Raw genomic sequence first — 25551 nt, forward strand, 5'->3', positions numbered from 1 at the left:
CTGACGCCAGGTACCCAGGGGAGGCAACTTCCATGTCAACACCCAAGTTTCCTTCCGGGTCCTATCTTTCTCCTTGGGAGCTACTCGGCAAAACAAACACAACAATCACAACAACTGAACATGTCATGATAGACAAATAGAATGAAAAAAAAGGCATTTCTATTTTTGATTGGTTTTTCCAGGGGAGAGCGCGAACGCAGTCCCCCACACTTATAAATTGCGCACCCGAGTCGTCCACATTTGGGATGATCGCAGGGGTCAACCAAGCCGATGTGCAATGGAAAGGTCTCGCCCCGGGCCCACAGCCTTGCGGATCACTGTAAAGCCTGTGCCAGGTAAGTATGCCTGAAACTGCAGCTTCCTAACCATCGCTACAAACATGCACATCACCTCACTCAGGTGTGTTTTAAACAACACTTCACATATATTCCGTTTCTGTTCAAACATGTATATACTTCCCTGTACATGGCACTACATTCACCCGTTCGCTTTATGCAAAGATTATTGACAGGAAAAAACAGACAGAAATGGCTTTATTTGCATTTTAGGCTGCATAGACATGCACCTGACGCCAGGTACCCAGGGGAGGCAACTTCCATGTCAACACCCAAGTTTCCTTCCGGGTCCTATCTTTCTCCTTGGGAGCTACTCGGCAAAACAAACACAACAATCACAACAACTGAACATGTCATGATAGACAAATAGAATGAAAAAAAAGGCATTTCTATTTTTGATTGGTTTTTCCAGGGGAGAGCGCGAACGCAGTCCCCCACACTTATAAATTGCGCACCCGAGTCGTCCACATTTGGGATGATCGCAGGGGTCAACCAAGCCGATGTGCAATGGAAAGGTCTCGCCCCGGGCCCACAGCCTTGCGGATCACTGTAAAGCCTGTGCCAGGTAAGTATGCCTGAAACTGCAGCTTCCTAACCATCGCTACAAACATGCACATCACCTCACTCAGGTGTGTTTTAAACAACACTTCACATATATTCCGTTTCTGTTCAAACATGTATATACTTCCCTGTACATGGCACTACATTCACCCGTTCGCTTTATGCAAAGATTATTGACAGGAAAAAACAGACAGAAATGGCTTTATTTGCATTTTAGGCTGCAGGGACATGCACCTGACGCCAGGTACCCAGGGGAGGCAACTTCCATGTCAACACCCAAGTTTCCTTCCGGGTCCTATCTTTCTCCTTGGGAGCTACTCGGCAAAACAAACACAACAATCACAACAACTGAACATGTCATGATAGACAAATAGAATGAAAAAAAAGGCATTTCTATTTTTGATTGGTTTTTCCAGGGGAGAGCACGAACGCAGTCCCCCACACTTATAAATTGCGCACCCGAGTCGTCCACATTTGGGATGATCGCAGGGGTCAACCAAGCCGATGTGCAATGGAAAGGTCTCGCCCCGGGCCCACAGCCTTGCGGATCACTGTAAAGCCTGTGCCAGGTAAGTATGCCTGAAACTGCAGCTTCCTAACCATCGCTACAAACATGCACATCACCTCACTCAGGTGTGTTTTAAACAACACTTCACATATATTCCGTTTCTGTTCAAACATGTATATACTTCCCTGTACATGGCACTACATTCACCCGTTCGCTTTATGCAAAGATTATTGACTGGAAAAAACAGACAGAAATGGCTTTATTTGCATTTTAGGCTGCAGGGACATGCACCTGACGCCAGGTACCCAGGGGAGGCAACTTCCATGTCAACACCCAAGTTTCCTTCCGGGTCCTATCTTTCTCCTTGGGAGCTACTCGGCAAAACAAACACAACAATCACAACAACTGAACATGTCATGATAGACAAATAGAATGAAAAAAAAGGCATTTCTATTTTTGATTGGTTTTTCCAGGGGAGAGCGCGAACGCAGTCCCCCACACTTATAAATTGCGCACCCGAGTCGTCCACATTTGGGATGATCGCAGGGGTCAACCAAGCCGATGTGCAATGGAAAGGTCTCGCCCCGGGCCCACAGCCTTGCGGATCACTGTAAAGCCTGTGCCAGGTAAGTATGCCTGAAACTGCAGCTTCCTAACCATCGCTACAAACATGCACATCACCTCACTCAGGTGTGTTTTAAACAACACTTCACATATATTCCGTTTCTGTTCAAACATGTATATACTTCCCTGTACATGGCACTACATTCACCCGTTCGCTTTATGCAAAGATTATTGACAGGAAAAAACAGACAGAAATGGCTTTATTTGCATTTTAGGCTGCATAGACATGCACCTGACGCCAGGTACCCAGGGGAGGCAACTTCCATGTCAACACCCAAGTTTCCTTCCGGGTCCTATCTTTCTCCTTGGGAGCTACTCGGCAAAACAAACACAACAATCACAACAACTGAACATGTCATGATAGACAAATAGAATGAAAAAAAAGGCATTTCTATTTTTGATTGGTTTTTCCAGGGGAGAGCGCGAACGCAGTCCCCCACACTTATAAATTGCGCACCCGAGTCGTCCACATTTGGGATGATCGCAGGGGTCAACCAAGCCGATGTGCAATGGAAAGGTCTCGCCCCGGGCCCACAGCCTTGCGGATCACTGTAAAGCCTGTGCCAGGTAAGTATGCCTGAAACTGCAGCTTCCTAACCATCGCTACAAACATGCACATCACCTCACTCAGGTGTGTTTTAAACAACACTTCACATATATTCCGTTTCTGTTCAAACATGTATATACTTCCCTGTACATGGCACTACATTCACCCGTTCGCTTTATGCAAAGATTATTGACAGGAAAAAACAGACAGAAATGGCTTTATTTGCATTTTAGGCTGCAGGGACATGCACCTGACGCCAGGTACCCAGGGGAGGCAACTTCCATGTCAACACCCAAGTTTCCTTCCGGGTCCTATCTTTCTCCTTGGGAGCTACTCGGCAAAACAAACACAACAATCACAACAACTGAACATGTCATGATAGACAAATAGAATGAAAAAAAAGGCATTTCTATTTTTGATTGGTTTTTCCAGGGGAGAGCGCGAACGCAGTCCCCCACACTTATAAATTGCGCACCCGAGTCGTCCACATTTGGGATGATCGCAGGGGTCAACCAAGCCGATGTGCAATGGAAAGGTCTCGCCCCGGGCCCACAGCCTTGCGGATCACTGTAAAGCCTGTGCCAGGTAAGTATGCCTGAAACTGCAGCTTCCTAACCATCGCTACAAACATGCACATCACCTCACTCAGGTGTGTTTTAAACAACACTTCACATATATTCCGTTTCTGTTCAAACATGTATATACTTCCCTGTACATGGCACTACATTCACCCGTTCGCTTTATGCAAAGATTATTGACAGGAAAAAACAGACAGAAATGGCTTTATTTGCATTTTAGGCTGCAGGGACATGCACCTGACGCCAGGTACCCAGGGGAGGCAACTTCCATGTCAACACCCAAGTTTCCTTCCGGGTCCTATCTTTCTCCTTGGGAGCTACTCGGCAAAACAAACACAACAATCACAACAACTGAACATGTCATGATAGACAAATAGAATGAAAAAAAAGGCATTTCTATTTTTGATTGGTTTTTCCAGGGGAGAGCGCGAACGCAGTCCCCCACACTTATAAATTGCGCACCCGAGTCGTCCACATTTGGGATGATCGCAGGGGTCAACCAAGCCGATGTGCAATGGAAAGGTCTCGCCCCGGGCCCACAGCCTTGCGGATCACTGTAAAGCCTGTGCCAGGTAAGTATGCCTGAAACTGCAGCTTCCTAACCATCGCTACAAACATGCACATCACCTCACTCAGGTGTGTTTTAAACAACACTTCACATATATTCCGTTTCTGTTCAAACATGTATATACTTCCCTGTACATGGCACTACATTCACCCGTTCGCTTTATGCAAAGATTATTGACAGGAAAAAACAGACAGAAATGGCTTTATTTGCATTTTAGGCTGCAGGGACATGCACCTGACGCCAGGTACCCAGGGGAGGCAACTTCCATGTCAACACCCAAGTTTCCTTCCGGGTCCTATCTTTCTCCTTGGGAGCTACTCGGCAAAACAAACACAACAATCACAACAACTGAACATGTCATGATAGACAAATAGAATGAAAAAAAAGGCATTTCTATTTTTGATTGGTTTTTCCAGGGGAGAGCGCGAACGCAGTCCCCCACACTTATAAATTGCGCACCCGAGTCGTCCACATTTGGGATGATCGCAGGGGTCAACCAAGCCGATGTGCAATGGAAAGGTCTCGCCCCGGGCCCACAGCCTTGCGGATCACTGTAAAGCCTGTGCCAGGTAAGTATGCCTGAAACTGCAGCTTCCTAACCATCGCTACAAACATGCACATCACCTCACTCAGGTGTGTTTTAAACAACACTTCACATATATTCCGTTTCTGTTCAAACATGTATATACTTCCCTGTACATGGCACTACATTCACCCGTTCGCTTTATGCAAAGATTATTGACAGGAAAAAACAGACAGAAATGGCTTTATTTGCATTTTAGGCTGCATAGACATGCACCTGACGCCAGGTACCCAGGGGAGGCAACTTCCATGTCAACACCCAAGTTTCCTTCCGGGTCCTATCTTTCTCCTTGGGAGCTACTCGGCAAAACAAACACAACAATCACAACAACTGAACATGTCATGATAGACAAATAGAATGAAAAAAAAGGCATTTCTATTTTTGATTGGTTTTTCCAGGGGAGAGCGCGAACGCAGTCCCCCACACTTATAAATTGCGCACCCGAGTCGTCCACATTTGGGATGATCGCAGGGGTCAACCAAGCCGATGTGCAATGGAAAGGTCTCGCCCCGGGCCCACAGCCTTGCGGATCACTGTAAAGCCTGTGCCAGGTAAGTATGCCTGAAACTGCAGCTTCCTAACCATCGCTACAAACATGCACATCACCTCACTCAGGTGTGTTTTAAACAACACTTCACATATATTCCGTTTCTGTTCAAACATGTATATACTTCCCTGTACATGGCACTACATTCACCCGTTCGCTTTATGCAAAGATTATTGACAGGAAAAAACAGACAGAAATGGCTTTATTTGCATTTTAGGCTGCATAGACATGCACCTGACGCCAGGTACCCAGGGGAGGCAACTTCCATGTCAACACCCAAGTTTCCTTCCGGGTCCTATCTTTCTCCTTGGGAGCTACTCGGCAAAACAAACACAACAATCACAACAACTGAACATGTCATGATAGACAAATAGAATGAAAAAAAAGGCATTTCTATTTTTGATTGGTTTTTCCAGGGGAGAGCGCGAACGCAGTCCCCCACACTTATAAATTGCGCACCCGAGTCGTCCACATTTGGGATGATCGCAGGGGTCAACCAAGCCGATGTGCAATGGAAAGGTCTCGCCCCGGGCCCACAGCCTTGCGGATCACTGTAAAGCCTGTGCCAGGTAAGTATGCCTGAAACTGCAGCTTCCTAACCATCGCTACAAACATGCACATCACCTCACTCAGGTGTGTTTTAAACAACACTTCACATATATTCCGTTTCTGTTCAAACATGTATATACTTCCCCGTACATGGCACTACATTCACCCGTTCGCTTTATGCAAAGATTATTGACAGGAAAAAACAGACAGAAATGGCTTTATTTGCATTTTAGGCTGCATAGACATGCACCTGACGCCAGGTACCCAGGGGAGGCAACTTCCATGTCAACACCCAAGTTTCCTTCCGGGTCCTATCTTTCTCCTTGGGAGCTACTCGGCAAAACAAACACAACAATCACAACAACTGAACATGTCATGATAGACAAATAGAATGAAAAAAAAGGCATTTCTATTTTTGATTGGTTTTTCCAGGGGAGAGCGCGAACGCAGTCCCCCACACTTATAAATTGCGCACCCGAGTCGTCCACATTTGGGATGATCGCAGGGGTCAACCAAGCCGATGTGCAATGGAAAGGTCTCGCCCCGGGCCCACAGCCTTGCGGATCACTGTAAAGCCTGTGCCAGGTAAGTATGCCTGAAACTGCAGCTTCCTAACCATCGCTACAAACATGCACATCACCTCACTCAGGTGTGTTTTAAACAACACTTCACATATATTCCGTTTCTGTTCAAACATGTATATACTTCCCCGTACATGGCACTACATTCACCCGTTCGCTTTATGCAAAGATTATTGACAGGAAAAAACAGACAGAAATGGCTTTATTTGCATTTTAGGCTGCATAGACATGCACCTGACGCCAGGTACCCAGGGGAGGCAACTTCCATGTCAACACCCAAGTTTCCTTCCGGGTCCTATCTTTCTCCTTGGGAGCTACTCGGCAAAACAAACACAACAATCACAACAACTGAACATGTCATGATAGACAAATAGAATGAAAAAAAAGGCATTTCGATTTTTGATTGGTTTTTCCAGGGGAGAGCGCGAACGCAGTCCCCCACACTTATAAATTGCGCACCCGAGTCGTCCACATTTGGGATGATCGCAGGGGTCAACCAAGCCGATGTGCAATGGAAAGGTCTCGCCCCGGGCCCACAGCCTTGCGGATCACTGTAAAGCCTGTGCCAGGTAAGTATGCCTGAAACTGCAGCTTCCTAACCATCGCTACAAACATGCACATCACCTCACTCAGGTGTGTTTTAAACAACACTTCACATATATTCCGTTTCTGTTCAAACATGTATATACTTCCCTGTACATGGCACTACATTCACCCGTTCGCTTTATGCAAAGATTATTGACAGGAAAAAACAGACAGAAATGGCTTTATTTGCATTTTAGGCTGCATAGACATGCACCTGACGCCAGGTACCCAGGGGAGGCAACTTCCATGTCAACACCCAAGTTTCCTTCCGGGTCCTATCTTTCTCCTTGGGAGCTACTCGGCACAACAAACACAACAATCACAACAACTGAACATGTCATGATAGACAAATAGAATGAAAAAAAAGGCATTTCTATTTTTGATTGGTTTTTCCAGGGGAGAGCGCGAACGCAGTCCCCCACACTTATAAATTGCGCACCCAAAGTCGTCCACATTTGGGATGATCGCAGGGGTCAACCAAGCCGATGTGCAATGGAAAGGTCTCGCCCCGGGCCCACAGCCTTGCGGATCACTGTAAAGCCTGTGCCAGGTAAGTATGCCTGAAACTGCAGCTTCCTAACCATCGCTACAAACATGCACATCACCTCACTCAGGTGTGTTTTAAACAACACTTCACATATATTCCGTTTCTGTTCAAACATGTATATACTTCCCTGTACATGGCACTACATTCACCCGTTCGCTTTATGCAAAGATTATTGACAGGAAAAAACAGACAGAAATGGCTTTATTTGCATTTTAGGCTGCATAGACATGCACCTGACGCCAGGTACCCAGGGGAGGCAACTTCCATGTCAACACCCAAGTTTCCTTCCGGGTCCTATCTTTCTCCTTGGGAGCTACTCGGCAAAACAAACACAACAATCACAACAACTGAACATGTCATGATAGACAAATAGAATGAAAAAAAAGGCATTTCTATTTTTGATTGGTTTTTCCAGGGGAGAGCGCGAACGCAGTCCCCCACACTTATAAATTGCGCACCCGAGTCGTCCACATTTGGGATGATCGCAGGGGTCAACCAAGCCGATGTGCAATGGAAAGGTCTCGCCCCGGGCCCACAGCCTTGCTTTTTTTTTTTTTTGTTTTTAATAAAGTTTATTTACATTTAAATGGCCCTAAGAACAATGCTCCCCAGACACCTTGAAGGATAGCAATGGACATGATAAAACATACTTTAAATGAAAATGGCGATGAAAAAAGGAATGATGATTAAAAGAAAAGGTGCCTGGGTCCTAATAGTCGATCCATATAACTTATTTTCACATGGGATGGTAGACTATAGTGTCGGGGTGATTACAAAACTAAAGGTGGAAAGTACATACAATAATATAATTATATATATGATATTCTTCATAAACAGTCTTTATAGTGATCAATTAAAATGTAAATTCCACCTTGTTATTGTTGACGGTGCAGAACAATGAACACTGTACCCAGTAAAGATTAAATAAATTGTCAGGCAAACGGGCTTTATCAACTACGATACGAAATCGTAACCTTTCCAAAAAATGGGCGACAATACTTTCCTTTGTCACCCCTTTCCTACCATTTTTTACATGACACCTATCAACCCAAATCTGATGCTTGGCCAAACACACCAGGTACACCATGACGCTTTTCCGATATTTGCAATGACAAAAGGATAACTGATTAAACCGAATCTTATTAGCATTTAAATCCATCAAGCCAAAAGATAAATCCAAAACCCATTTGCTGACGATATTCCACAAAGTAGAGACCATATTGCAATTGTAAAATAGATGCTCAACAGACTCATTTTCATTGCAAAAAGTACATTTTTTAATGAGAGAATGGCGTTTGCAAAAAAGAGTAAAGTTAGTTGGGACAATGTCATGAAGAAGACGCCAGGAGAAATTTTTGACAAGGGGATCTATGAATGAGTCGTTGAGCAATGTGAAGGCAGATTTAAATTGTACATTAGAAAAATACTTAAAGATAGCAGGCTCTGTACATACATGGGCAATCAACAGTTTATAAAATACACCACTTTTTACAGGAACAGTCCAATCATAATCAGGATATAACGAATTAAAATATCTATATGAGTCTAACACTTTTTTGTAATAGGGAGGGATATATGCAGAGTGTGGCGTTAAATTTGAAGCGAATTCGGGTTTGATATGCTTCAGTGAAAAGCCAATCCAGTAGAGCGCAAAACAGGAATATTTGCACTGACTATTATTAATGATTTTATATAAATGGTAAAGACGTAAAGCATGCAGACGAGAAGGAATATGGGGAAAGTTAACACCTCCAACATCTATATTATTATATAAGATAGTCCTAGAGAGGGGTTCAAATAGATGGGATTCCCAAAAAAAGTCAAATGCTACTCGTGTGAAAATATCAACAAAGTGCTTGGGCATGTGCAATACAGATGCAACATACCACAACTTTGACATGGCCATGACGTTACAGATTACAGATTTACCATATACTGATAAAAATCTGTCTTTAAATGCAAAATTTAGAACCCCGTGGAATTTGGTTAAAATTTTGTTCCAATTATCATCAGGAGTGACATTCTTACCAAAAACTACCCCCAAAATTTTACATGAGTCGGGCCACGATATACCAAAAGGGTGGTCGGCCGAAGAACACCATTTCCCAAAAGATATGGCTTTGGTTTTAGCCATGTTCAAACGAGCACCAGTACCACGAGCATACCACTCACTCACTTGAAGCAAACGTCTGACACTCATCTCATTCGCACAAATACCAGTCCCGTCATCAGCATAGGCAGATATTTTGGCTTCTTCATTAACACCGGGAATTTTTATGCCCTTAATTAATTTATCACTCCTCACTTTAATAGCAAAAGGTTCAAAAACTAAAACATATAGCAAAGGGCTTAGGCTGCAGCCTTGCCTGACCCCCCTTCTCACGGGGAATGTATCCGAGAGATTACCATTTACCAACACTGTACTTTGGACATTATTGTATAACAGGCTGACCAGGTTGATAAACTCTGGACCAAACCCATACTGATGTAAGGCCTTGAACATGAATTCATGGTTTACCCGATCAAAAGCCTTCTCTTGATCAAGACAAACAAAGGCCACAGAATCTCCTTTTTGCTCCACATAATCAACTACATTTCGTAGAAGATGTATGTTGTCTGCTATTGATCTGCCTCTGATAGAACATGTCTGATCAGGATGCACAATCTCAGCAATAACTGATGACAACCGGCTTTGAACCACTCTAGATAATATTTTGTAATCTACATTTAAGAGACTAATAGGGCGCCAATTGCGTAACAATTGAGGATTTTTAGGGTCCTTACATAACAGAGAGATACATCCTAGTTTTTGTGAATTGCTAAGAGTACCCAATTTTATTGATAAATTATAAATGTGTACTAAAATATCTTGAAATAGTGGCCAAAACGTTATGTAAAACTCTTTACTTAAACCATCCAACCCCGGGGCTTTATTGTTATCCATCCCTTTTAAAGCAAATAAAATCTCCTCTTTTGTCACAGCTCCCTCTAAACTATCAGCTGAAGTCCTGTCCAAGAAAGGCAAGTCCTCAATAAATTCTGAACAGTAAAAATCATCAATTTCCTCAGGGGTATATAAGTTTTCATAGAACTCCCTGCAATAGTTACGAATCGTTTCATTTTTGTCATAGATTTCAGAACCATTCTCCAAAACACGAATGATTTTATCTCCAGAGCGTTTAAATTCAGATTGTAAGAAAAATTTAGAAGGTTGTTCATTATTTTCTAAAACTTGCACTCTGGAGCGGATTGCACTTCCTTGTACCTTATCATAATGAAAGTCATAAAGTTGTGATTTGATCGCTTTTAACTGCTCTACATACTCCCCAGGCCTCTGACTTTCTGCAGTTAGCAGATCTCTGTATCGCCTTTGAAGCTGCTGTAAAATCTGTCTTTTATTGGCAGCTGACTTTTTTCCATACCCCAAAACAAAAGTTTTAATTTGAGCTTTAAAGCTATCCCAATCCGAAAGAGACAAATCAGCCTGAACATATAAAGATTCCCAAAATTTCTGAAATTCCGACACAAATGATTTGTCTTTGAGCAAGGAATTATTAAATTTCCAATAACCAGGTCCTACAGAGATGCAATCAACAACCTCCAAACCTAAAACACAATAATCGTGATCAGAAATGGAACATGGCTGAACATCACAACTTTTGACAGCCGGTATTAATGGAGCAGAGATATAAAATCGATCTAGCCGACAGCTAATATTTCCACCTCGCCACGTTGTCATAACTTTAGTTTTATATAAATCCCGAAAAGGGTCTATTAATTTATATAAATTTAGGTAACGCTTCAAAATAGTTGCCCCCCCAGTACCACAATTTGGATTCCCGCCAATTTTGTCCAAAACAGTAGATAAAACACAATTAAAATCTCCCCCAAGAACAACGAGACGGCGAGTAACAAAATAATTTTCTAAAGATAATAGGAAATCCCTTCTCTCTGAGTAATGGTTAGGTGCATAAATATTTATAAGCCTAAAACAATTATTATCTATATCAATATCTAAAACAAAGAGCCTGCCGTCAAAATCATAATGGAAATGTACAATATTAAAATTTAGTTTATGAGATAATAAAATGCCAACTCCACGTGCATTTCCGGTACCAAAACTCCAGAAGGCTTTACATCCAAATTCTTTCTCTACAGTCTCTCCTTCTTTCACACAGGCCACATGACATTCTTGCATAAATAAAATATCAACATTCATTTTCTTCCACTCTTCACACAACACACGCCTTCTGGTACTACCCCTTATCCCTGCACAATTTATCGTAGCAATCTTATACATTAGAATTTATATAGAATAATTTGGTGGATATCACCAAACAAGCACAATAATAAATGATGATGAAACATAAGTTACATAACAATCTATTGTTGTAAAAGCAGCATATGAATAAAATATTAACATGCAATATACATACCAAAAGGGGATCCCAGCAAACGCTGTATATAGTAAATTGCTGATCCATAATCGTAATCCAAGGGCATATCCATATCGTCAACAGAATACAATAACACATAAATCCAATATCCATAATCATCGTCCTGAGGCATGTCCAAATCGTTAACATTTTGTTAGCACACATATCTGGGTCTGTTATGTGATACTGTCTGTTGCACTTGATTCGTCTGTATCGACGTCAATGGCCTGTGCATGATTTTCCCAGTTGTTGGCTTCTCTTCTTAGTATGTCTCTACGTGTGTCTCTCACCATTTTTGCTCCAATGTTTTTGCTATTTGGTGAACGCGGGCGTTTTCTCTGGGGGCCCTCCTGAGTAAGCAGGTTCACATTCGTAGACATACTACTCCCATTGATCTGAGAATCCTCATTCATAGCTGTCTCATCCTCCACTGGCACATCCTCAACTGGCACATCCTGAGTACTCCCTGAATCATCTCCCTGAATTACTGGCACATGTTCTGAAGACCCAGTGTGAACTGGCCCTGTCTGAATGGGTTCTTCATCTGGAGGCTGAGTCCCCTTCTCCTTCTCCTTCTCCTCTGTCGGGTTCTGATGTGACCAATCCTCCCTTGCTGCTGCTTCCTCCATCTCCTTCATCTCCTTCTCAATTTCCTCTTCGTCATCTCTATAGGTGCTTGCCTGTTTATTGTTAGTCACCGCATCAGAGTATGATTTCCGGGCAGGCCGATAGGAGGTAACTGGTGCTTGCATCTTAGCACTCCCTGAACATTCCTTTCTGACATGTCCTACCTCATGACATTTCAGACAAAGGGGGGTTCTTCCGGCCAATGTGAACAATAAAGGAAAGGCACTACTTCGTCCAGTGATATTCACAAGGTGTGGGATCAAAGCAATGTCTTCATAGTTCATCTCTAACAGCACATTATATGATCCCATAAAGCAGCCCTTGTCGAACTCCTCTTTGCTAACGTCTTCCTCCACATTTATAACTTTTCCGTAGTCCGCAAAGAATCTTGTCAAAAATGCACATCCGTATTCTTCAGGTAGCCAATGAACTCTCACTGATGTTCTCACTTTGTTGATGAGGGAGAAGTAAACACTTAATTTTTGTGACAACTCTTTAAAACCTTCTTCGTGGAGCTCTTGAGCCAACTCCTCTGAATCCAAAGTTAAAAACCATTCTGTGGCTTTATCCCTCCTCGTCAGTCTATTGATACTGTTTCCAAGGAATCCATACAGGAAGGTGAAGAGCTTGTACCTTGTTACGGAAAACCGGTCTGGGCCAACAAAATCCAACTTGACGACCCTTCTCCGGATGCTGGGTGTTGTCTCGGATTTCCTTGGGCCATTACCTGAGCTGATAATGGCTGCCATGATGCACAATACGAGATGGGGGGAGTCCGAAGACAAAGGACAAGATGTCCTGCCCGCCCGTAGACCTGTTTGGAAAAAAATATATTACTGCTCGATACTTTCCTGCTGATCGCTGTAAAGCCTGTGCCAGGTAAGTATGCCTGAAACTGCAGCTTCCTAACCATCGCTACAAACATGCACATCACCTCACTCAGGTGTGTTTTAAACAACACTTCACATATATTCCGTTTCTGTTCAAACATGTATATACTTCCCTGTACATGGCACTACATTCACCCGTTCGCTTTATGCAAAGATTATTGACAGGAAAAAACAGACAGAAATGGCTTTATTTGCATTTTAGGCTGCATAGACATGCACCTGACGCCAGGTACCCAGGGGAGGCAACTTCCATGTCAACACCCAAGTTTCCTTCCGGGTCCTATCTTTCTCCTTGGGAGCTACTCGGCAAAACAAACACAACAATCACAACAACTGAACATGTCATGATAGACAAATAGAATGAAAAAAAAGGCATTTCTATTTTTGATTGGTTTTTCCAGGGGAGAGCGCGAACGCAGTCCCCCACACTTATAAATTGCGCACCCGAGTCGTCCACATTTGGGATGATCGCAGGGGTCAACCAAGCCGATGTGCAATGGAAAGGTCTCGCCCCGGGCCCACAGCCTTGCGGATCACTGTAAAGCCTGTGCCAGGTAAGTATGCCTGAAACTGCAGCTTCCTAACCATCGCTACAAACATGCACATCACCTCACTCAGGTGTGTTTTAAACAACACTTCACATATATTCCGTTTCTGTTCAAACATGTATATACTTCCCTGTACATGGCACTACATTCACCCGTTCGCTTTATGCAAAGATTATTGACAGGAAAAAACAGACAGAAATGGCTTTATTTGCATTTTAGGCTGCATAGACATGCACCTGACGCCAGGTACCCAGGGGAGGCAACTTCCATGTCAACACCCAAGTTTCCTTCCGGGTCCTATCTTTCTCCTTGGGAGCTACTCGGCAAAACAAACACAACAATCACAACAACTGAACATGTCATGATAGACAAATAGAATGAAAAAAAAGGCATTTCTATTTTTGATTGGTTTTTCCAGGGGAGAGCGCGAACGCAGTCCCCCACACTTATAAATTGCGCACCCGAGTCGTCCACATTTGGGATGATCGCAGGGGTCAACCAAGCCGATGTGCAATGGAAAGGTCTCGCCCCGGGCCCACAGCCTTGCGGATCACTGTAAAGCCTGTGCCAGGTAAGTATGCCTGAAACTGCAGCTTCCTAACCATCGCTACAAACATGCACATCACCTCACTCAGGTGTGTTTTAAACAACACTTCACATATATTCCGTTTCTGTTCAAACATGTATATACTTCCCTGTACATGGCACTACATTCACCCGTTCGCTTTATGCAAAGATTATTGACAGGAAAAAACAGACAGAAATGGCTTTATTTGCATTTTAGGCTGCATAGACATGCACCTGACGCCAGGTACCCAGGGGAGGCAACTTCCATGTCAACACCCAAGTTTCCTTCCGGGTCCTATCTTTCTCTTTGGGAGCTACTCGGCAAAACAAACACAACAATCACAACAACTGAACATGTCATGATAGACAAATAGAATGAAAAAAAAGGCATTTCTATTTTTGATTGGTTTTTCCCAGGGGAGAGCGCGAACGCAGTCCCCCCACACTTATAAATTGCGCACCCGAGTCGTCCACATTTGGGATGATCGCAGGGGTCAACCAAGCCGATGTGCAATGGAAAGGTCTCGCCCCGGGCCCACAGCCTTGCGGATCACTGTAAAGCCTGTGCCAGGTAAGTATGCCTGAAACTGCAGCTTCCTAACCATCGCTACAAACATGCACATCACCTCACTCAGGTGTGTTTTAAACAACACTTCACATATATTCCGTTTCTGTTCAAACATGTATATACTTCCCTGTACATGGCACTACATTCACCCGTTCGCTTTATGCAAAGATTATTGACAGGAAAAAACAGACAGAAATGGCTTTATTTGCATTTTAGGCTGCATAGACATGCACCTGACGCCAGGTACCCAGGGGAGGCAACTTCCATGTCAACACCCAAGTTTCCTTCCGGGTCCTATCTTTCTCCTTGGGAGCTACTCGGCACAACAAACACAACAATCACAACAACTGAACATGTCATGATAGACAAATAGAATGAAAAAAAAGGCATTTCTATTTTTGATTGGTTTTTCCAGGGGAGAGCGCGAACGCAGTCCCCCACACTTATAAATTGCGCACCCGAGTCGTCCACATTTGGGATGATCGCAGGGGTCAACCAAGCCGATGTGCAATGGAAAGGTCTCGCCCCGGGCCCACAGCCTTGCGGATCACTGTAAAGCCTGTGCCAGGTAAGTATGCCTGAAACTGCAGCTTCCTAACCATCGCTACAAACATGCACATCACCTCACTCAGGTGTGTTTTAAACAACACTTCACATATATTCCGTTTCTGTTCAAACATGTATATACTTCCCCGTACATGGCACTACATTCACCCGTTCGCTTTATGCAAAGATTATTGACAGGAAAAAACAGACAGAAATGGCTTTATTTGCATTTTAGGCTGCATAGACATGCACCTGACGCCAGGTACCCAGGGGAGGCAACTTCCATGTCAACACCCAAGTTTCCTTCCGGGTCCTATCTTTCTCCTTGGGAGCTACTCGGCAAAACAAACACAACAATCACAACAACTGAACATGTCATGATAGACAAATAGAATGAAAAAAAAGGCATTTCTATTTTTGATTGGTTTTTCCAGGGGAGAGCGCGAACGCAGTCCCCCACACTTATAAATTGCGCACCCGAGTCGTCCACATTTGGGATGATCGCAGGGGTCAACCAAGCCGATGTGCAATGGAAAGGTCTCGCCCCGGGCCCACAGCCTTGCGGATCACTGTAAAGCCTGTGCCAGGTAAGTATGCCTGAAACTGCAGCTTCCTAACCATCGCTACAAACATGCACATCACCTCACTCAGGTGTGTTTTAAACAACACTTCACATATATTCCGTTTCTGTTCAAACATGTATATACTTCCCTGTACATGGCACTACATTCACCCGTTCGCTTTATGCAAAGATTATTGACAGGAAAAAACAGACAGAAATGGCTTTATTTGCATTTTAGGCTGCATAGACATGCACCTGACGCCAGGTACCCAGGGGAGGCAACTTCCATGTCAACACCCAAGTTTCCTTCCGGGTCCTATCTTTCTCCTTGGGAGCTACTCGGCAAAACAAACACAACAATCACAACAACTGAACATGTCATGATAGACAAATAGAATGAAAAAAAAGGCATTTCTATTTTTGATTGGTTTTTCCAGGGGAGAGCGCGAACGCAGTCCCCCACACTTATAAATTGCGCACCCGAGTCGTCCACATTTGGGATGATCGCAGGGGTCAACCAAGCCGATGTGCAATGGAAAGGTCTCGCCCCGGGCCCACAGCCTTGCGGATCACTGTAAAGCCTATGCCAGGTAAGTATGCCTGAAACTGCAGCTTCCTAACCATCGCTACAAACATGCACATCACCTCACTCAGGTGTGTTTTAAACAACACTTCACATATATTCCGTTTCTGTTCAAACATGTATATACTTCCCTGTACATGGCACTACATTCACCCGTTCGCTTTATGCAAAGATTATTGACAGGAAAAAACAGACAGAAATGGCTTTATTTGCATTTTAGGCTGCATAGACATGCACCTGACGCCAGGTACCCAGGGGAGGCAACTTCCATGTCAACACCCAAGTTTCCTTCCGGGTCCTATCTTTCTCCTTGGGAGCTACTCGGCAAAACAAACACAACAATCACAACAACTGAACATGTCATGATAGACAAATAGAATGAAAAAAAAGGCATTTCTATTTTTGATTGGTTTTTCCAGGGGAGAGCGCGAACGCAGTCCCCCACACTTATAAATTGCGCACCCGAGTCGTCCACATTTGGGATGATCGCAGGGGTCAACCAAGCCGATGTGCAATGGAAAGGTCTCGCCCCGGGCCCACAGCCTTGCGGATCACTGTAAAGCCTGTGCCAGGTAAGTATGCCTGAAACTGCAGCTTCCTAACCATCGCTACAAACATGCACATCACCTCACTCAGGTGTGTTTTAAACAACACTTCACATATATTCCGTTTCTGTTCAAACATGTATATACTTCCCTGTACATGGCACTACATTCACCCGTTCGCTTTATGCAAAGATTATTGACAGGAAAAAACAGACAGAAATGGCTTTATTTGCATTTTAGGCTGCATAGACATGCACCTGACGCCAGGTACCCAGGGGAGGCAACTTCCATGTCAACACCCAAGTTTCCTTCCGGGTCCTATCTTTCTCCTTGGGAGCTACTCGGCAAAACAAACACAACAATCACAACAACTGAACATGTCATGATAGACAAATAGAATGAAAAAAAAGGCATTTCTATTTTTGATTGGTTTTTCCAGGGGAGAGCGCGAACGCAGTCCCCCACACTTATAAATTGCGCACCCGAGTCGTCCACATTTGGGATGATCGCAGGGGTCAACCAAGCCGATGTGCAATGGAAAGGTCTCGCCCCGGGCCCACAGCCTTGCGGATCACTGTAAAGCCTGTGCCAGGTAAGTATGCCTGAAACTGCAGCTTCCTAACCATCGCTACAAACATGCACATCACCTCACTCAGGTGTGTTTTAAACAACACTTCACATATATTCCGTTTCTGTTCAAACATGTATATACTTCCCTGTACATGGCACTACATTCACCCGTTCGCTTTATGCAAAGATTATTGACAGGAAAAAACAGACAGAAATGGCTTTATTTGCATTTTAGGCTGCATAGACATGCACCTGACGCCAGGTACCCAGGGGAGGCAACTTCCATGTCAACACCCAAGTTTCCTTCCGGGTCCTATCTTTCTCCTTGGGAGCTACTCGGCAAAACAAACACAACAATCACAACAACTGAACATGTCATGATAGACAAATAGAATGAAAAAAAAGGCATTTCTATTTTTGATTGGTTTTTCCAGGGGAGAGCGCGAACGCAGTCCCCCACACTTATAAATTGCGCACCCGAGTCGTCCACATTTGGGATGATCGCAGGGGTCAACCAAGCCGATGTGCAATGGAAAGGTCTCGCCCCGGGCCCACAGCCTTGCGGATCACTGTAAAGCCTGTGCCAGGTAAGTATGCCTGAAACTGCAGCTTCCTAACAATCGCTACAAACATGCACATCACCTCACTCAGGTGTGTTTTAAACAACACTTCACATATATTCCGTTTCTGTTCAAACATGTATATACTTCCCTGTACATGGCACTACATTCACCCGTTCGCTTTATGCAAAGATTATTGACAGGAAAAAACAGACAGAAATGGCTTTATTTGCATTTTAGGCTGCATAGACATGCACCTGACGCCAGGTACCCAGGGGAGGCAACTTCCATGTCAACACCCAAGTTTCCTTCCGGGTCCTATCTTTCTCCTTGGGAGCTACTCGGCAAAACAAACACAACAATCACAACAACTGAACATGTCATGATAGACAAATAGAATGAAAAAAAAGGCATTTCTATTTTTGATTGGTTTTTCCAGGGGAGAGCGCGAACGCAGTCCCCCACACTTATAAATTGCGCACCCGAGTCGTCCACATTTGGGATGATCGCAGGGGTCAACCAAGCCGATGTGCAATGGAAAGGTCTCGCCCCGGGCCCACAGCCTTGCGGATCACTGTAAAGCCTGTGCCAGGTAAGTATGCCTGAAACTGCAGCTTCCTAACCATCGCTACAAACATGCACATCACCTCACTCAGGTGTGTTTTAAACAACACTTCACATATATTCCGTTTCTGTTCAAACATGTATATACTTCCCTGTACATGGCACTACATTCACCCGTTCGCTTTATGCAAAGATTATTGACAGGAAAAAACAGACAGAAATGGCTTTATTTGCATTTTAGGCTGCATAGACATGCACCTGACGCCAGGTACCCAGGGGAGGCAACTTCCATGTCAACACCCAAGTTTCCTTCCGGGTCCTATCTTTCTCCTTGGGAGCTACTCGGCAAAACAAACACAACAATCACAACAACTGAACATGTCATGATAGACAAATAGAATGAAAAAAAAGGCATTTCTATTTTTGATTGGTTTTTCCAGGGGAGAGCGCGAACGCAGTCCCCCACACTTATAAATTGCGCACCCGAGTCGTCCACATTTGGGATGATCGCAGGGGTCAACCAAGCCGATGTGCAATGGAAAGGTCTCGCCCCGGGCCCACAGCCTTGCGGATCACTGTAAAGCCTGTGCCAGGTAAGTATGCCTGAAACTGCAGCTTCCTAACCATCGCTACAAACATGCACATCACCTCACTCAGGTGTGTTTTAAACAACACTTCACATATATTCCGTTTCTGTTCAAACATGTATATACTTCCCTGTACATGGCACTACATTCACCCGTTCGCTTTATGCAAAGATTATTGACAGGAAAAAACAGACAGAAATGGCTTTATTTGCATTTTAGGCTGCATAGACATGCACCTGACGCCAGGTACCCAGGGGAGGCAACTTCCATGTCAACACCCAAGTTTCCTTCCGGGTCCTATCTTTCTCCTTGGGAGCTACTCGGCAAAACAAACACAACAATCACAACAACTGAACATGTCATGATAGACAAATAGAATGAAAAAAAAGGCATTTCTATTTTTGATTGGTTTTTCCAGGGGAGAGCGCGAACGCAGTCCCCCACACTTATAAATTGCGCACCCGAGTCGTCCACATTTGGGATGATCGCAGGGGTCAACCAAGCCGATGTGCAATGGAAAGGTCTCGCCCCGGGCCCACAGCCTTGCGGATCACTGTAAAGCCTGTGCCAGGTAAGTATGCCTGAAACTGCAGCTTCCTAACAATCGCTACAAACATGCACATCACCTCACTCAGGTGTGTTTTAAACAACACTTCACATATATTCCGTTTCTGTTCAAACATGTATATACTTCCCTGTACATGGCACTACATTCACCCGTTCGCTTTATGCAAAGATTATTGACAGGAAAAAACAGACAGAAATGGCTTTATTTGCATTTTAGGCTGCATAGACATGCACCTGACGCCAGGTACCCAGGGGAGGCAACTTCCATGTCAACACCCAAGTTTCCTTCCGGGTCCTATCTTTCTCCTTGGGAGCTACTCGGCAAAACAAACACAACAATCACAACAACTGAACATGTCATGATAGACAAATAGAATGAAAAAAAAGGCATTTCTATTTTTGATTGGTTTTTCCAGGGGAGAGCGCGAACGCAGTCCCCCACACTTATAAATTGCGCACCCGAGTCGTCCACATTTGGGATGATCGCAGGGGTCAACCAAGCCGATGTGCAATGGAAAGGTCTCGCCCCGGGCCCACAGCCTTGCGGATCACTGTAAAGCCTGTGCCAGGTAAGTATGCCTGAAACTGCAGCTTCCTAACCATCGCTACAAACATGCACATCACCTCACTCAGGTGTGTTTTAAACAACACTTCACATATATTCCGTTTCTGTTCAAACATATATATACTTCCCTGTACATGGCACTACATTCACCCGTTCGCTTTATGCAAAGATTATTGACAGGAAAAAACAGACAGAAATGGCTTTATTTGCATTTTAGGCTGCATAGACATGCACCTGACGCCAGGTACCCAGGGGAAGCAACTTCCATGTCAACACCCAAGTTTCCTTCCGGGTCCTATCTTTCTCCTTGGGAGCTACTCGGCAAAACAAACACAACAATCACAACAACTGAACATGTCATGATAGACAAATAGAATGAAAAAAAAGGCATTTCTATTTTTGATTGGTTTTTCCAGGGGAGAGCGCGAACGCAGTCCCCCACACTTATAAATTGCGCACCCGAGTCGTCCACATTTGGGATGATCGCAGGGGTCAACCAAGCCGATGTGCAATGGAAAGGTCTCGCCCCGGGCCCACAGCCTTGCGGATCACTGTAAAGCCTGTGCCAGGTAAGTATGCCTGAAACTGCAGCTTCCTAACCATCGCTACAAACATGCACATCACCTCACTCAGGTGTGTTTTAAACAACACTTCACATATATTCCGTTTCTGTTCAAACATGTATATACTTCCCTGTACATGGCACTACATTCACCCGTTCGCTTTATGCAAAGATTATTGACAGGAAAAAACAGACAGAAATGGCTTTATTTGCATTTTAGGCTGCATAGACATGCACCTGACGCCAGGTACCCAGGGGAGGCAACTTCCATGTCAACACCCAAGTTTCCTTCCGGGTCCTATCTTTCTCCTTGGGAGCTACTCGGCAAAACAAACACAACAATCACAACAACTGAACATGTCATGATAGACAAATAGAATGAAAAAAAGGCATTTCTATTTTTGATTGGTTTTTCCAGGGGAGAGCGCGAACGCAGTCCCCCACACTTATAAATTGCGCACCCGAGTCGTCCACATTTGGGATGATCGCAGGGGTCAACCAAGCCGATGTGCAATGGAAAGGTCTCGCCCCGGGCCCACAGCCTTGCGGATCACTGTAAAGCCTGTGCCAGGTAAGTATGCCTGAAACTGCAGCTTCCTAACCATCGCTACAAACATGCACATCACCTCACTCAGGTGTGTTTTAAACAACACTTCACATATATTCCGTTTCTGTTCAAACATGTATATACTTCCCCGTACATGGCACTACATTCACCCGTTCGCTTTATGCAAAGATTATTGACAGGAAAAAACAGACAGAAATGGCTTTATTTGCATTTTAGGCTGCATAGACATGCACCTGACGCCAGGTACCCAGGGGAGGCAACTTCCATGTCAACACCCAAGTTTCCTTCCGGGTCCTATCTTTCTCCTTGGGAGCTACTCGGCAAAACAAACACAACAATCACAACAACTGAACATGTCATGATAGACAAATAGAATGAAAAAAAAGGCATTTCTATTTTTGATTGGTTTTTCCAGGGGAGAGCGCGAACGCAGTCCCCCACACTTATAAATTGCGCACCCGAGTCGTCCACATTTGGGATGATCGCAGGGGTCAACCAAGCCGATGTGCAATGGAAAGGTCTCGCCCCGGGCCCACAGCCTTGCGGATCACTGTAAAGCCTGTGCCAGGTAAGTATGCCTGAAACTGCAGCTTCCTAACCATCGCTACAAACATGCACATCACCTCACTCAGGTGTGTTTTAAACAACACTTCACATATATTCCGTTTCTGTTCAAACATGTATATACTTCCCTGTACATGGCACTACATTCACCCGTTCGCTTTATGCAAAGATTATTGACAGGAAAAAACAGACAGAAATGGCTTTATTTGCATTTTAGGCTGCATAGACATGCACCTGACGCCAGGTACCCAGGGGAGGCAACTTCCATGTCAACACCCAAGTTTCCTTCCGGGTCCTATCTTTCTCCTTGGGAGCTACTCGGCAAAACAAACACAACAATCACAACAACTGAACATGTCATGATAGACAAATAGAATGAAAAAAAAGGCATTTCTATTTTTGATTGGTTTTTCCAGGGGAGAGCGCGAACGCAGTCCCCCACACTTATAAATTGCGCACCCGAGTCGTCCACATTTGGGATGATCGCAGGGGTCAACCAAGCCGATGTGCAATGGAAAGGTCTCGCCCCGGGCCCACAGCCTTGCGGATCACTGTAAAGCCTATGCCAGGTAAGTATGCCTGAAACTGCAGCTTCCTAACCATCGCTACAAACATGCACATCACCTCACTCAGGTGTGTTTTAAACAACACTTCACATATATTCCGTTTCTGTTCAAACATGTATATACTTCCCTGTACATGGCACTACATTCACCCGTTCGCTTTATGCAAAGATTATTGACAGGAAAAAACAGACAGAAATGGCTTTATTTGCATTTTAGGCTGCATAGACATGCACCTGACGCCAGGTACCCAGGGGAGGCAACTTCCATGTCAACACCCAAGTTTCCTTCCGGGTCCTATCTTTCTCCTTGGGAGCTACTCGGCAAAACAAACACAACAATCACAACAACTGAACATGTCATGATAGACAAATAGAATGAAAAAAAAGGCATTTCTATTTTTGATTGGTTTTTCCAGGGGAGAGCGCGAACGCAGTCCCCCACACTTATAAATTGCGCACCCGAGTCGTCCACATTTGGGATGATCGCAGGGGTCAACCAAGCCGATGTGCAATGGAAAGGTCTCGCCCCGGGCCCACAGCCTTGCGGATCACTGTAAAGCCTGTGCCAGGTAAGTATGCCTGAAACTGCAGCTTCCTAACCATCGCTACAAACATGCACATCACCTCACTCAGGTGTGTTTTAAACAACACTTCACATATATTCCGTTTCTGTTCAAACATGTATATACTTCCCTGTACATGGCACTACATTCACCCGTTCGCTTTATGCAAAGATTATTGACAGGAAAAAACAGACAGAAATGGCTTTATTTGCATTTTAGGCTGCATAGACATGCACCTGACGCCAGGTACCCAGGGGAGGCAACTTCCATGTCAACACCCAAGTTTCCTTCCGGGTCCTATCTTTCTCCTTGGGAGCTACTCGGCAAAACAAACACAACAATCACAACAACTGAACATGTCATGATAGACAAATAGAATGAAAAAAAAGGCATTTCTATTTTTGATTGGTTTTTCCAGGGGAGAGCGCGAACGCAGTCCCCCACACTTATAAATTGCGCACCCGAGTCGTCCACATTTGGGATGATCGCAGGGGTCAACCAAGCCGATGTGCAATGGAAAGGTCTCGCCCCGGGCCCACAGCCTTGCGGATCACTGTAAAGCCTGTGCCAGGTAAGTATGCCTGAAACTGCAGCTTCCTAACCATCGCTACAAACATGCACATCACCTCACTCAGGTGTGTTTTAAACAACACTTCACATATATTCCGTTTCTGTTCAAACATGTATATACTTCCCTGTACATGGCACTACATTCACCCGTTCGCTTTATGCAAAGATTATTGACAGGAAAAAACAGACAGAAATGGCTTTATTTGCATTTTAGGCTGCATAGACATGCACCTGACGCCAGGTACCCAGGGGAGGCAACTTCCATGTCAACACCCAAGTTTCCTTCCGGGTCCTATCTTTCTCCTTGGGAGCTACTCGGCAAAACAAACACAACAATCACAACAACTGAACATGTCATGATAGACAAATAGAATGAAAAAAAAGGCATTTCTATTTTTGATTGGTTTTTCCAGGGGAGAGCGCGAACGCAGTCCCCCACACTTATAAATTGCGCACCCGAGTCGTCCACATTTGGGATGATCGCAGGGGTCAACCAAGCCGATGTGCAATGGAAAGGTCTCGCCCCGGGCCCACAGCCTTGCGGATCACTGTAAAGCCTGTGCCAGGTAAGTATGCCTGAAACTGCAGCTTCCTAACAATCGCTACAAACATGCACATCACCTCACTCAGGTGTGTTTTAAACAACACTTCACATATATTCCGTTTCTGTTCAAACATGTATATACTTCCCTGTACATGGCACTACATTCACCCGTTCGCTTTATGCAAAGATTATTGACAGGAAAAAACAGACAGAAATGGCTTTATTTGCATTTTAGGCTGCATAGACATGCACCTGACGCCAGGTACCCAGGGGAGGCAACTTCCATGTCAACACCCAAGTTTCCTTCCGGGTCCTATCTTTCTCCTTGGGAGCTACTCGGCAAAACAAACACAACAATCACAACAACTGAACATGTCATGATAGACAAATAGAATGAAAAAAAAGGCATTTCTATTTTTGATTGGTTTTTCCAGGGGAGAGCGCGAACGCAGTCCCCCACACTTATAAATTGCGCACCCGAGTCGTCCACATTTGGGATGATCGCAGGGGTCAACCAAGCCGATGTGCAATGGAAAGGTCTCGCCCCGGGCCCACAGCCTTGCGGATCACTGTAAAGCCTGTGCCAGGTAAGTATGCCTGAAACTGCAGCTTCCTAACCATCGCTACAAACATGCACATCACCTCACTCAGGTGTGTTTTAAACAACACTTCACATATATTCCGTTTCTGTTCAAACATGTATATACTTCCCTGTACATGGCACTACATTCACCCGTTCGCTTTATGCAAAGATTATTGACAGGAAAAAACAGACAGAAATGGCTTTATTTGCATTTTAGGCTGCATAGACATGCACCTGACGCCAGGTACCCAGGGGAGGCAACTTCCATGTCAACACCCAAGTTTCCTTCCGGGTCCTATCTTTCTCCTTGGGAGCTACTCGGCAAAACAAACACAACAATCACAACAACTGAACATGTCATGATAGACAAATAGAATGAAAAAAAAGGCATTTCTATTTTTGATTGGTTTTTCCAGGGGAGAGCGCGAACGCAGTCCCCCACACTTATAAATTGCGCACCCGAGTCGTCCACATTTGGGATGATCGCAGGGGTCAACCAAGCCGATGTGCAATGGAAAGGTCTCGCCCCGGGCCCACAGCCTTGCGGATCACTGTAAAGCCTGTGCCAGGTAAGTATGCCTGAAACTGCAGCTTCCTAACCATCGCTACAAACATGCACATCACCTCACTCAGG

At 44.5% G+C, this 25551-nt stretch overlaps 35 non-coding genes and 1 pseudogene across 35 annotated transcripts; all 36 read right to left on the reverse strand.

Moving 5' to 3' along the window:
- Positions 1-179: 179 nt before the first annotated feature.
- Positions 180-343, reverse strand: LOC139461499 (U1 spliceosomal RNA). The gene has a single exon (XR_011652981.1). It is a non-coding gene; the product is annotated as a U1 spliceosomal RNA (small nuclear RNA).
- A 401-nt stretch (positions 344-744) lies between these two features.
- Positions 745-908, reverse strand: LOC139461500 (U1 spliceosomal RNA). Its single transcript, XR_011652982.1, has one exon. It is a non-coding gene; the product is annotated as a U1 spliceosomal RNA (small nuclear RNA).
- Positions 909-1309: 401 nt separating this feature from the next.
- Positions 1310-1473, reverse strand: LOC139461451 (U1 spliceosomal RNA). The gene has a single exon (XR_011652942.1). It is a non-coding gene; the product is annotated as a U1 spliceosomal RNA (small nuclear RNA).
- A 401-nt stretch (positions 1474-1874) lies between these two features.
- LOC139461503 (U1 spliceosomal RNA) lies at positions 1875-2038 on the reverse strand. The gene has a single exon (XR_011652984.1). It is a non-coding gene; the product is annotated as a U1 spliceosomal RNA (small nuclear RNA).
- Positions 2039-2439: 401 nt separating this feature from the next.
- Positions 2440-2603, reverse strand: LOC139461504 (U1 spliceosomal RNA). The gene has a single exon (XR_011652985.1). It is a non-coding gene; the product is annotated as a U1 spliceosomal RNA (small nuclear RNA).
- Positions 2604-3004: 401 nt separating this feature from the next.
- Positions 3005-3168, reverse strand: LOC139461505 (U1 spliceosomal RNA). Its single transcript, XR_011652986.1, has one exon. It is a non-coding gene; the product is annotated as a U1 spliceosomal RNA (small nuclear RNA).
- A 401-nt stretch (positions 3169-3569) lies between these two features.
- Positions 3570-3733, reverse strand: LOC139461506 (U1 spliceosomal RNA). Its single transcript, XR_011652987.1, has one exon. It is a non-coding gene; the product is annotated as a U1 spliceosomal RNA (small nuclear RNA).
- A 401-nt stretch (positions 3734-4134) lies between these two features.
- On the reverse strand, positions 4135-4298 carry LOC139461507 (U1 spliceosomal RNA). The gene has a single exon (XR_011652988.1). It is a non-coding gene; the product is annotated as a U1 spliceosomal RNA (small nuclear RNA).
- A 401-nt stretch (positions 4299-4699) lies between these two features.
- Positions 4700-4863, reverse strand: LOC139461508 (U1 spliceosomal RNA). Its single transcript, XR_011652989.1, has one exon. It is a non-coding gene; the product is annotated as a U1 spliceosomal RNA (small nuclear RNA).
- Positions 4864-5264: 401 nt separating this feature from the next.
- Positions 5265-5428, reverse strand: LOC139461509 (U1 spliceosomal RNA). The gene has a single exon (XR_011652990.1). It is a non-coding gene; the product is annotated as a U1 spliceosomal RNA (small nuclear RNA).
- Positions 5429-5829: 401 nt separating this feature from the next.
- LOC139461510 (U1 spliceosomal RNA) lies at positions 5830-5993 on the reverse strand. Its single transcript, XR_011652991.1, has one exon. It is a non-coding gene; the product is annotated as a U1 spliceosomal RNA (small nuclear RNA).
- A 401-nt stretch (positions 5994-6394) lies between these two features.
- Positions 6395-6558, reverse strand: LOC139461511 (U1 spliceosomal RNA). The gene has a single exon (XR_011652992.1). It is a non-coding gene; the product is annotated as a U1 spliceosomal RNA (small nuclear RNA).
- A 401-nt stretch (positions 6559-6959) lies between these two features.
- Positions 6960-7124, reverse strand: LOC139461463 (U1 spliceosomal RNA). The gene has a single exon (XR_011652954.1). It is a non-coding gene; the product is annotated as a U1 spliceosomal RNA (small nuclear RNA).
- A 401-nt stretch (positions 7125-7525) lies between these two features.
- Positions 7526-7663, reverse strand: LOC139461473 (U1 spliceosomal RNA; annotated as a pseudogene).
- A 5801-nt stretch (positions 7664-13464) lies between these two features.
- LOC139461512 (U1 spliceosomal RNA) lies at positions 13465-13628 on the reverse strand. The gene has a single exon (XR_011652993.1). It is a non-coding gene; the product is annotated as a U1 spliceosomal RNA (small nuclear RNA).
- A 401-nt stretch (positions 13629-14029) lies between these two features.
- On the reverse strand, positions 14030-14193 carry LOC139461514 (U1 spliceosomal RNA). Its single transcript, XR_011652995.1, has one exon. It is a non-coding gene; the product is annotated as a U1 spliceosomal RNA (small nuclear RNA).
- Positions 14194-14595: 402 nt separating this feature from the next.
- Positions 14596-14760, reverse strand: LOC139461389 (U1 spliceosomal RNA). The gene has a single exon (XR_011652884.1). It is a non-coding gene; the product is annotated as a U1 spliceosomal RNA (small nuclear RNA).
- Positions 14761-15161: 401 nt separating this feature from the next.
- Positions 15162-15325, reverse strand: LOC139461515 (U1 spliceosomal RNA). The gene has a single exon (XR_011652996.1). It is a non-coding gene; the product is annotated as a U1 spliceosomal RNA (small nuclear RNA).
- Positions 15326-15726: 401 nt separating this feature from the next.
- On the reverse strand, positions 15727-15890 carry LOC139461516 (U1 spliceosomal RNA). Its single transcript, XR_011652997.1, has one exon. It is a non-coding gene; the product is annotated as a U1 spliceosomal RNA (small nuclear RNA).
- A 401-nt stretch (positions 15891-16291) lies between these two features.
- On the reverse strand, positions 16292-16455 carry LOC139461447 (U1 spliceosomal RNA). Its single transcript, XR_011652938.1, has one exon. It is a non-coding gene; the product is annotated as a U1 spliceosomal RNA (small nuclear RNA).
- Positions 16456-16856: 401 nt separating this feature from the next.
- Positions 16857-17020, reverse strand: LOC139461517 (U1 spliceosomal RNA). The gene has a single exon (XR_011652998.1). It is a non-coding gene; the product is annotated as a U1 spliceosomal RNA (small nuclear RNA).
- Positions 17021-17421: 401 nt separating this feature from the next.
- On the reverse strand, positions 17422-17585 carry LOC139461518 (U1 spliceosomal RNA). The gene has a single exon (XR_011652999.1). It is a non-coding gene; the product is annotated as a U1 spliceosomal RNA (small nuclear RNA).
- Positions 17586-17986: 401 nt separating this feature from the next.
- On the reverse strand, positions 17987-18150 carry LOC139461391 (U1 spliceosomal RNA). The gene has a single exon (XR_011652885.1). It is a non-coding gene; the product is annotated as a U1 spliceosomal RNA (small nuclear RNA).
- Positions 18151-18551: 401 nt separating this feature from the next.
- On the reverse strand, positions 18552-18715 carry LOC139461392 (U1 spliceosomal RNA). Its single transcript, XR_011652886.1, has one exon. It is a non-coding gene; the product is annotated as a U1 spliceosomal RNA (small nuclear RNA).
- Positions 18716-19116: 401 nt separating this feature from the next.
- On the reverse strand, positions 19117-19280 carry LOC139461393 (U1 spliceosomal RNA). Its single transcript, XR_011652887.1, has one exon. It is a non-coding gene; the product is annotated as a U1 spliceosomal RNA (small nuclear RNA).
- A 401-nt stretch (positions 19281-19681) lies between these two features.
- Positions 19682-19845, reverse strand: LOC139461394 (U1 spliceosomal RNA). The gene has a single exon (XR_011652888.1). It is a non-coding gene; the product is annotated as a U1 spliceosomal RNA (small nuclear RNA).
- Positions 19846-20246: 401 nt separating this feature from the next.
- Positions 20247-20410, reverse strand: LOC139461395 (U1 spliceosomal RNA). The gene has a single exon (XR_011652889.1). It is a non-coding gene; the product is annotated as a U1 spliceosomal RNA (small nuclear RNA).
- Positions 20411-20811: 401 nt separating this feature from the next.
- Positions 20812-20975, reverse strand: LOC139461397 (U1 spliceosomal RNA). Its single transcript, XR_011652891.1, has one exon. It is a non-coding gene; the product is annotated as a U1 spliceosomal RNA (small nuclear RNA).
- Positions 20976-21375: 400 nt separating this feature from the next.
- Positions 21376-21539, reverse strand: LOC139461398 (U1 spliceosomal RNA). Its single transcript, XR_011652892.1, has one exon. It is a non-coding gene; the product is annotated as a U1 spliceosomal RNA (small nuclear RNA).
- Positions 21540-21940: 401 nt separating this feature from the next.
- Positions 21941-22104, reverse strand: LOC139461399 (U1 spliceosomal RNA). The gene has a single exon (XR_011652893.1). It is a non-coding gene; the product is annotated as a U1 spliceosomal RNA (small nuclear RNA).
- Positions 22105-22505: 401 nt separating this feature from the next.
- LOC139461448 (U1 spliceosomal RNA) lies at positions 22506-22669 on the reverse strand. Its single transcript, XR_011652939.1, has one exon. It is a non-coding gene; the product is annotated as a U1 spliceosomal RNA (small nuclear RNA).
- Positions 22670-23070: 401 nt separating this feature from the next.
- On the reverse strand, positions 23071-23234 carry LOC139461400 (U1 spliceosomal RNA). The gene has a single exon (XR_011652894.1). It is a non-coding gene; the product is annotated as a U1 spliceosomal RNA (small nuclear RNA).
- A 401-nt stretch (positions 23235-23635) lies between these two features.
- On the reverse strand, positions 23636-23799 carry LOC139461401 (U1 spliceosomal RNA). The gene has a single exon (XR_011652895.1). It is a non-coding gene; the product is annotated as a U1 spliceosomal RNA (small nuclear RNA).
- A 401-nt stretch (positions 23800-24200) lies between these two features.
- LOC139461402 (U1 spliceosomal RNA) lies at positions 24201-24364 on the reverse strand. Its single transcript, XR_011652896.1, has one exon. It is a non-coding gene; the product is annotated as a U1 spliceosomal RNA (small nuclear RNA).
- Positions 24365-24765: 401 nt separating this feature from the next.
- Positions 24766-24929, reverse strand: LOC139461403 (U1 spliceosomal RNA). Its single transcript, XR_011652897.1, has one exon. It is a non-coding gene; the product is annotated as a U1 spliceosomal RNA (small nuclear RNA).
- Positions 24930-25330: 401 nt separating this feature from the next.
- LOC139461404 (U1 spliceosomal RNA) lies at positions 25331-25494 on the reverse strand. The gene has a single exon (XR_011652898.1). It is a non-coding gene; the product is annotated as a U1 spliceosomal RNA (small nuclear RNA).
- Between the last annotated feature and the right edge of the window lie 57 nt (positions 25495-25551).

Source organism: Haliotis cracherodii, unplaced genomic scaffold (genome assembly GCF_022045235.1).
Source record: "Haliotis cracherodii isolate W230 unplaced genomic scaffold, xgHalCrac1.p SCAF_14, whole genome shotgun sequence".
NCBI classification, from domain to species: domain Eukaryota; kingdom Metazoa; phylum Mollusca; class Gastropoda; order Lepetellida; family Haliotidae; genus Haliotis; species Haliotis cracherodii.